This window comes from Meles meles, chromosome 16, assembly GCF_922984935.1.
Source record: "Meles meles chromosome 16, mMelMel3.1 paternal haplotype, whole genome shotgun sequence".
NCBI classification, from domain to species: Eukaryota; Metazoa; Chordata; class Mammalia; order Carnivora; family Mustelidae; genus Meles; species Meles meles.
The window spans coordinates 30699748-30708343 of NC_060081.1; the positions used below are offsets into that span (position 1 = coordinate 30699748).

General features: G+C 43.7%; 1 long non-coding RNA gene across 1 annotated transcript in view; it reads right to left on the minus strand.

Annotated features, from left to right (window-relative positions):
* Positions 1-8054, minus strand: part of LOC123927177 — a 43953-nt gene extending 35899 nt beyond the window's left edge. The window contains exon 1 of the long non-coding RNA XR_006815364.1: positions 7842-8054. This is a non-coding gene — a long non-coding RNA (uncharacterized LOC123927177). The remainder of the gene's footprint in view (positions 1-7841) is intronic.
* Between the last annotated feature and the right edge of the window lie 542 nt (positions 8055-8596).

Genomic DNA, 8596 nt, shown 5'->3' on the forward strand with positions numbered 1-8596 from the left:
ACACACACACACACACACACACACAACACACACACACACACTCATACACTCTTGAAAAAATGTGTATGGAACTGAATTTTTTAAAAATCTGAAGAGAGCAGAGTTGTCTACTACTTTTATATATTATTAATTTTACAGTACAATAACATATTCCTCCTTTTAAAAAAGTTAAAATTTAAATGGAATCATTTGCTATTTTGAAAGTCAATTTTTAAAATATAAACAATTCTCTACATTTTTATCTGTAGAAAGGTCAGTATTCTAAACAGCTACTAAAATGATTCATGCCCAATTACAAGTAAAACACAAACAAAATCAAAATACAAGTTATAAAAGTTTACATCAAAATATTCTGGACCTATCAACTAACTCTCTTCTCAGAATAAAAGGAGGAAGTCAGTCTTTTCAGTTGTCCCAAACAAAACATCTGAGCTCCATCGGACTTTTATTCTAGGTTCACATTTCTCTCATCAGAAGTCCAGACATCCCGAGCCCTTAGAGGCAGGGAGTAGTGTATTTCTGATACACACATCTGTGTCCAAAGTTCATCTCACATTCCTGAGGTTACAAATAAAAAATGTTGGTAACTGATGAAAAATTAGGAAAGTGAGCATTATGGCAAGGTGACTTTGCTTCAAACAAGGTTAAATGAGAGAGACCAAAGAAAGACAGCCTGAAAAGCCTGAAATTACAACCAGGCTTTGCTCTGGTTGTAGAATGTCCTTTGGAACTAACATCCATGCAAATATTTTACCACCTGCTCAGCCTGCCCAAGGCCCAGAGAGGCCAATGAACAGGAAAACACAAAGGGAGTCTTTTTACCTTTTGCCATCCTGAAATCAAATATAGCCTCAAGTCTCCCTATAAGAATCTAGTAAAACGGACCAGAAAGAGAGCAGCACAAGTCAAAGCAATATTTTTGGGAGACACCGAAAAACCCTAGGGCTTTTGTTTCTATGTCAACATTCACTGTGGTGGGTAAATATATTTTCTGATATATAAGTAGGATTTTGGGTCAGATAACTAGCAGAGGTACAACACGGCCTGTAGAATCAGGAATCCCAGCTCTGCTGCTTACTGACTGGGTGCGGACAGACAAGCAGTTAAGCTCTCTGAGCCTCAGTTTCTGCACCCTCTCAGTGGAGGGTAGAACACTGCCTGCATCAGAGGTTGTGGGAAGATGTGATGGAACCAGGATGAAAATAAACAACCATACCATAGCTTTCTACCCTACTATTACCTTCCAGACCCCCCATCCAACACCCTCCTAGACATTTCCACTTGGATCTTGCCCTTCTCTCAAAACCAATGCCCCAACACCAATTCATCTTCCCCTATCATTAGCCAGGATCTCCTCCTAACTCCTCTGGCCCTCCTCCCAACACTCCCATTCTCCAAGACGCCTACCTCCAAAGATCAAATTACACCAATGTGCTTATTGCTAGTCAGACTACAGTGCACATGGTAGTCTCAATCCTTGCTGCTAGCAATCTCACTGGGAGCAACATTTAGGAAATGAGAGCAGTCAACTGAGTCATAAACATGTTCAAATCCAGCAATTTGACTTCAGTGGAATCTGTCCTAAGGAAATGACACAAATTGGAGACAAAGCTGCTTCCCAAGATGCTTAGAGCAGGATTATTTAGATCAGAGAAAAAAAGAAAGAGAAAGGAAGGAAACAATTCAGCCATCCAGGAAATGATAAGTTAACTTACAGCACATAGTTTCAACAAATGTTTGTAGTTAATTAAAATGAGAGGGAAAAAAATGAGAGCAAAACGCAAATAATAAAATAAGTTTAAATGGCAACATATAAAATTATAAGTGAGGGGCTCCTGTGTGGCTCAGTGGGTTAAAGCCTCTGCCTTCGGTTCAGGTCATGATCCCAGGGTCCTGAGATTGAGCCCATTATTGGGCACTCTGCTCAGCAGGGAGCCTGCCTCTCTGCCTACTTGTGATCTCTGTCTGTCAAATAAATAAATAAAGTCTTTTTAAAAAGTTGTAGGTGAACTTTTCCCTACCTAAAGTAACAAATGCTTAAAAGGAAATAGACTAAAACGGTCCATTTTACTCCATCAATATATAGAGAGCATTTGGGAGAGACTCCTCTCCACTCTGCTTCCAAATAAAGGGACCAAGCCCCAATGTCACTCGATTTGCCTTGACTGAGACCTCTTCTCCCAGATCTCTTCTGCTTCAGGCTGATCACTCCTCACCTGGCTTCAACAAACTTGTTTCATTACTTCACTGAGACAATCACTAGTTCCCACTGCCTTGGCCCTTTGAAATCCCACCCCTCTTCTCCATTCACCGAGTATCTTATTTCAGACCCTTGTCATTTGTCTCTTCTTTCTCTACAAACAGTGTCACCCCTCCCATCACCACCCACCCCCAATCCATTTTCCTGGCCCTGCAGAAAGGCAGGCAGCTCTCAAATTCTTATCATTTGACCTACTAAGAGTTCTTCAAGAGGGCTTCTCACCTGCAATAGGTAAGATAGGAGCTTCCAACTCAGACAAACAAGACCTTTTGTGATCTGACCCCCAAACTGCCTCAGCTTCTGCCTGTCAGGCCACCACTCCTCTCCCCCTACCAAGATCCCCCAGTCCAACTCATAGTCCTGTCCCTACCCTTGGCCTACATAGCACTCTAGTCACACATCTGACACTGTGAACACTCTCAGGGCAAGAATTCTACCACTCTTTCTCATGACCAGTGTTACCCTGGGACTCCCTTACTGGATAGGAGGAAGGAGCAGGCTGGTGTACCTCACCTTTCTACATCATTGCCATGTGTATTTCCACTACCAGCTTCCATCTCCCCTTGCTTGAAACTGCCTTCCTGCTGTGCTTCCCAAATGCTAACCTTGCTCTGTGCCCTATACAGCCACTAGCCCCATACAGCTACTGAGCTCTTAAAATGCAGCTAAGGTAAAATGAGACGTGCTAGACGTATCTAACACACACTGGATTTTGAAGAACTGATATGAAAAACAGAGCGCAAAAAATAGTAATTATTTTTTGTTTATTTTCAGCGTAACAGTGTTCATTGTTTTTGCACCACACCAAGTGCTCCATGCAGTACATGCCCTCCCTATTACCCACCACCTGGTTCCTCAACCTCCCACCCCCCACCTCCGCCCCTTCAAAACCCTCTGGTTGTTTTTCAGAGTCCATAGTCTCTCATGGTTCATCTCCCCTTCCAGTTTCCCTCAACTCCCTCTTCTCTCCATCTCCACATGTTCACCGTGTTCTTCGTTATGCTCCACAAATAAGTGAGACCATATGATACTTGACTCTCTCTGCTTGACTTATTTCGCTCAGCATAATCTCTTCCAGTCCCGTCCATGTTGCTACAAAAGTTGGGTATTCATCCTTTCTGATGGAGGCATAATACTCCATTGTGTACATGGACCACATCTTCCTTATCCATTCATCCGTTGAAGGGCATCTTGGTTCTTTCCATAGTTTGGCGACCGTGCCCATTGCTGCAATAAACATTGGGGTACAGGTGGCTCTTCTTTTCACTACATCTGTATCTTTGGGGTAAATACCCAGCAGTGCAAGTGCAGGGTCATAGGGAAGCTCTATTCTTAATTTCTTGAGGAATCTCCACACTGTTCTCCAAAGTGGCTGTACCAACTTGCATTCCCACCAACAGTGTAAGAGGGTTCCACTTTCTCCACAACCTCTCCAACACACGTTGTTTCCCGTCTTGCTAATTTTGGCCATTCTAACTGGTGTCAGGTGGTATCTCAATATAGTTTTAATTTGAATCTCCCTGATGGCTAGTGATGATGAACATTTTTTCATGTGTCTGATAGCCATTTGTATGTCTTCATTGGAGAAGTATCTGTTCATATCTTCTGCCCATTTTTTGATATGATTATCTGTTTTGTGTGTGTTGAGTTTGAGTTGTTCTTTATAGATCCTGGATATCAACCTTTTGTCTGTACTGTCATTTGCAAATATCTTCTCCCATTCTGTGGGTTGCCTCTTTGTTTTGTTGACTGTTTCCTTTGCTGTGCAGAAGCTTTTGATCTTGATGAAGTCCCAAAAGTTCATTTTCGCTTTTGTTTCCTTGGCCTTTGGAGACATATCTTGAAAGAAGTTGCTGTGGCTGATATCGAAGAGGTTACTGCCTATGTTCTCCTCTAGGATTCTGATGGATTCCTGTCTCATGTTGAGGTGTTTTAACCATTTTGAGTTTATCTTTGTGTACGGTAAGAGAATGGTCGAGTTTCATTCTTCTACATATCGCTGTCCCGTTTTCCCAGCACCATTTATTGAAGAGACTGTCTTTTTTCCATTGTATATTTTTTCCTGTTTTGTCAAAGATTATTTGACCATAGAGTTGTATGGAATCAGAAGAGACCCCGAATTGCTAAGGAAATGTTGAAAAACAAAAACAAAACTGGCGGCATCACGTTACCCGTTTTCAAGCTTTACTACAAAGCTGTGATCACCAAGACAGCGTGGTACTGGCATAAAAACAGACACATTGACCAGTAGAACAGAGTGGAGAGCCGATATATGGACCCTCAACTCTATGGTCAAATAATCTTTGACAAAACAGGAAAAAATATACAATGGAAAAAATAGTAATATTTTATATTGGTTACTTGTTGATGTAATACAGACTAGAGCTGTGGGATTCAATAAAATGCATTATTAAAATTAATGTCACCTCTTTCTTCTTACTTTCTTAAATGTAGCTACTAAAAAAATTGAAGTTAAACATGAGGCTCTGTAGTCTAGCCACCCTTCAGGGACCAGCATGAGGAAAAACTTCCTCAAAAGGCCCTTCTGTTTGTGCCACTCTTCATGATCTTTTCTGATCATCTGGAATCCTAAAATGGAGTCCAACATAGAAGCCACTATCTAATTACATACCATAGTATATGCTTCTTGGTATATCATTCTTCTTGCTACATCAATACCATTTATAGATGGGGATTTGTAGTAGGGACTCAACCTTAATTAATCATGGCAATTTTCCTGGAATAAGATAGCAATACACAGAATTTTTTTGGTTTCTGTTTTGCTTTGTTGACTCATTTACTCTCCCATTGATGATTTCAACAATGAAGGGAGAACTGGAAGTCAGGGGACCTAATGGCTCTTTGGTCTACCTGTAATTAACACAATGCATATAGGGCATGTGCATATAGGTCCATGGCTTGGCTCCTTGTAAGGTCTATCTGGTCCTCAGTCTCCACCCTTGTAAAATAAGGTTAGTGATATCAGGCCTATCTACAATACACAGTCAGATTAAAGTAGCTAAGCAAGTTCTAACTGGAATGAAAACTACTCTACTTTACACAGTTCGTTGGGTATCTCGCAGTTGTGTTGTCTTTGACACAGACTAATTTTTAGAAAGAGAGAACAAATTTACAGCAATTATCCAAATACCAAGGGTGGTGTGGGAAAGTACCTAACAAAGTACTTTTTCTAGCCTGTTCATGATGGAGGGCCAGTAATAGGAGAGGGAACTATTACATGACTGCTGCAAGCTGAAGTCATTTATACCTTATACTCACAACAAATTTTACAAAGTAGACACGACCATACCCATCTGACAGTGTAAAGATACTGAGGTTCAAAGACAGGCTAAGTAACCAGCCAAAGTGATGCTGTCAATGACTGGAAATCCAGGTCAGTAGTATCATCTTTGTAAAAAAGAACATCTTTATTATTGCTTGAGGACAAAATATGTGAAAATCAAGAGTATTACAAGAAATATGCAAATAAAAATATAGCAATGAGGTCCATTCATTTCCTTCAAATAGTTTTCTTGCTCTTGGCTAATTCTTGTCTTTCAGGTCAAGAGGCCATTTTTTTTTCTAAGTACACTTTTTCTTTAAGTAGCAAACAAATAGGGCATATGATGTGCTAGGACTAGTCCATGAATGTACTGTATTTCTTTAACATATTTAAACCACAGTTGTTGGCCAGAGTTTATGTGAGACATTATCACTAGAAGTCTTCAGACACATTTGCAAAAATGTAGTCCCTATGGGTAAGACTGCAGCCAGAAAGGACACTGGGTCATTCTGCAAACAAATGCATCCACAAAAAAACAGCCTCATATCAAAAGACCTGCCTGTGTTACAAAACTGAGGTCATCATGAGCTCAATGAAATGAAAAAAGAAAGTTCCTCAAAATAAGATACTTCACCTTAAAGTGAAACCACAAGTACACAGTCTTGAAAATGAACTACTTTCTCAGAATGGTAACAATGTACTGTGCATCTCTAAGAAACCAAACTCATCTAGGTTTAATCGATTCCACCTTTACAAAATGGAGCCAACATAATCCTGCAGACTTGGACAGAACAAAAGTTCAAATGCTCTACCACAGAAATAGTCCCAGAGTATCAAATCTGTTCCTTTATCAAGTGTCCCTGCAGTAGTATTTATCACTCACTAGAAGAACTCTGCACAACGCAACCTGTGTGAGCATGAGATTTTACTACAGGGAGGAGACAAGTCAGTTTACCAAGGACACCACACTTCACTTTCACAACTCTAGAAAACCAATCTCTCGTAACAGTAAGTAATTAATTTACATTCATTCCAAACTGGACGAGATAGTGTAAACCTCAAGGAATCTGAGATTGTAAATAACATTACTTGGGAACAGGTGTGTGTGTGTGTGTGTGTGTGTGTGTGTGTGTGTGTGTGTTTCCTCAGAGGTACTTCACGGGATATAAATAGAAATAATTAGCAACTTTTAATCTCATGAACAAGATCTTTATTTAAAATTCTCACATATAAAATGAATTCTTTTATGTCGTATTTCCTCAAGTGTGTTTTTTACCTCATTTTATGAATAAAAAAGACATCCAGAGGAAACAAAGTGTCCTTTTCTCAGCCTCCAGAAACACTAGGGACAGCACAGGTAGCACAAGTGTTTGGTCCTAAACAAAAGTTAAGACTAAGTAGGGAAGAAAATGGAAAACAGAACATAGCCTAGCAAAGCAGCTAGAGATCACATGCAGCAGGGGACAGGAAGTCTTGGGGACACTTCACAGCCACTAGGATAAGCTTCATCCCAGGTCCCTGCAGGCCCGCTGGGCTCCACAGAACCGCCACCCAGCAGCCCATAAAAACGAAAGGCAGCAAAGAACTCTCACTGTCATCCTGGCAAGAAAGCAGCAGCAGCCTCCTTGAACCCAGGAAAGCCACCCCTCCCTCCACAAACAGGAGGAGCCCCCTTCACACCAACCACACAAGGAAGCCCAAGCGGCCAGACCCAAAATAAAAATAAAAGAGGAGCGCGGGAAGATAGATGACAGCTCAATTAAATTTATCCTGGGAGGGCTGGGAGGCTCCGTCTCTCTGAAGACTCCGACTCAAAAGTAAAAATAAAATTCAAGGTGAGGGAGCTCACAGGAGAGAGGACAGTTCAGTTAAGTCTGGGCTGGGAACACTTGGAGACTCAGTCTACTTCGGATGTCAGAATCAGAAATAAAATTTAAAAAACGAGAGAGGGAAGTGTCAGTTTATATTGTGTGCGTGCGCGTGTGTCTGCGCATGTGCGCGCGCGTGTGTCTGTGCAGCACCTGCAGTGCAGGATTTGCCAGGGAGGGGAAAGTGGCGGCTCCGCCAGCCTTGAGGTGACCGGGCTCAAATCTGGGGTGAGGTTAAGCTCTGGGCAAAAGGGCAGAGTCCGAGGTCCAGACTGCCCGCTGTCGGGAACAATGCTGGGCCCGGGAAATGAAGGTCTCACAGCCCCCCCCCCCCCCCCGCCCCAATGCCATGGGCAACCCAGCCCCCACTCTCCCCCGGCCCACGTCAGGGCAGGAACCCTCAAACCCGGGGTCCCAGGGCGGGCCTCACCCAGCAGCGCCCACAGGTACTTCAGGCGCGTCAGCCCGTCCTTCTCGGGGTCCACCACCTTCTGTGTGGACTTCTTCGCAACCCCGTAGCTCCTTCCAGAGAACACCCCGCCGCTGCGCGAAACCGCCCACTGGCGGGGCAGGGGCGCCTGCGCCCTGAGAATAACCGCATAGTATCCGGGTTCCCTGTCACGCGGACCCCCCGCCAACCGCCAGCAGCAGCCATGGCCACCGCGCCGCCGCAGCAGCCGCAGCTTTAGGGAGGAGGGGCCGGGCGGGTACTAAGAAAGCTGGCGCAAAAAGGCGGTGTCCACGCGGAATCGCCCCGGCACTGCGGAAGATGCCAGTCAGCCCTTCCAACACCAAGCGAGCGCAGTCCACTTGGACCTGCCAACGGAGGGCGCTAGTTCGCGGGCTGGCTCTGAGCTCCTTCTTGCTCCTCCCCTCGGCTGTTGGCGGCAAGGCCTCTCGGGAAATGCAGTTCTTCGGGGGCGAGGTGCGGGGACTTACCTTTCCAGAGTCCCCAAGCTGCTGGACAGCACCCGCCTGCCCCCTCCAGGAAGAGGCCCAGAGCTCCCAACCCTTCACTCCTTGCTCTGGGCCACCAGCCCATTTTCCTCTGGTGCAACGTCAACCACAAGAACATCTCAGTAAGAAAAAGTCAAGGCTTTAAAATGCAAACTATTTTTCCTTTTGACTTCTAGATTCACACAAAGGAGGGAGTCCGAATCCCTTTGACCAAACTAAAATCAGAGC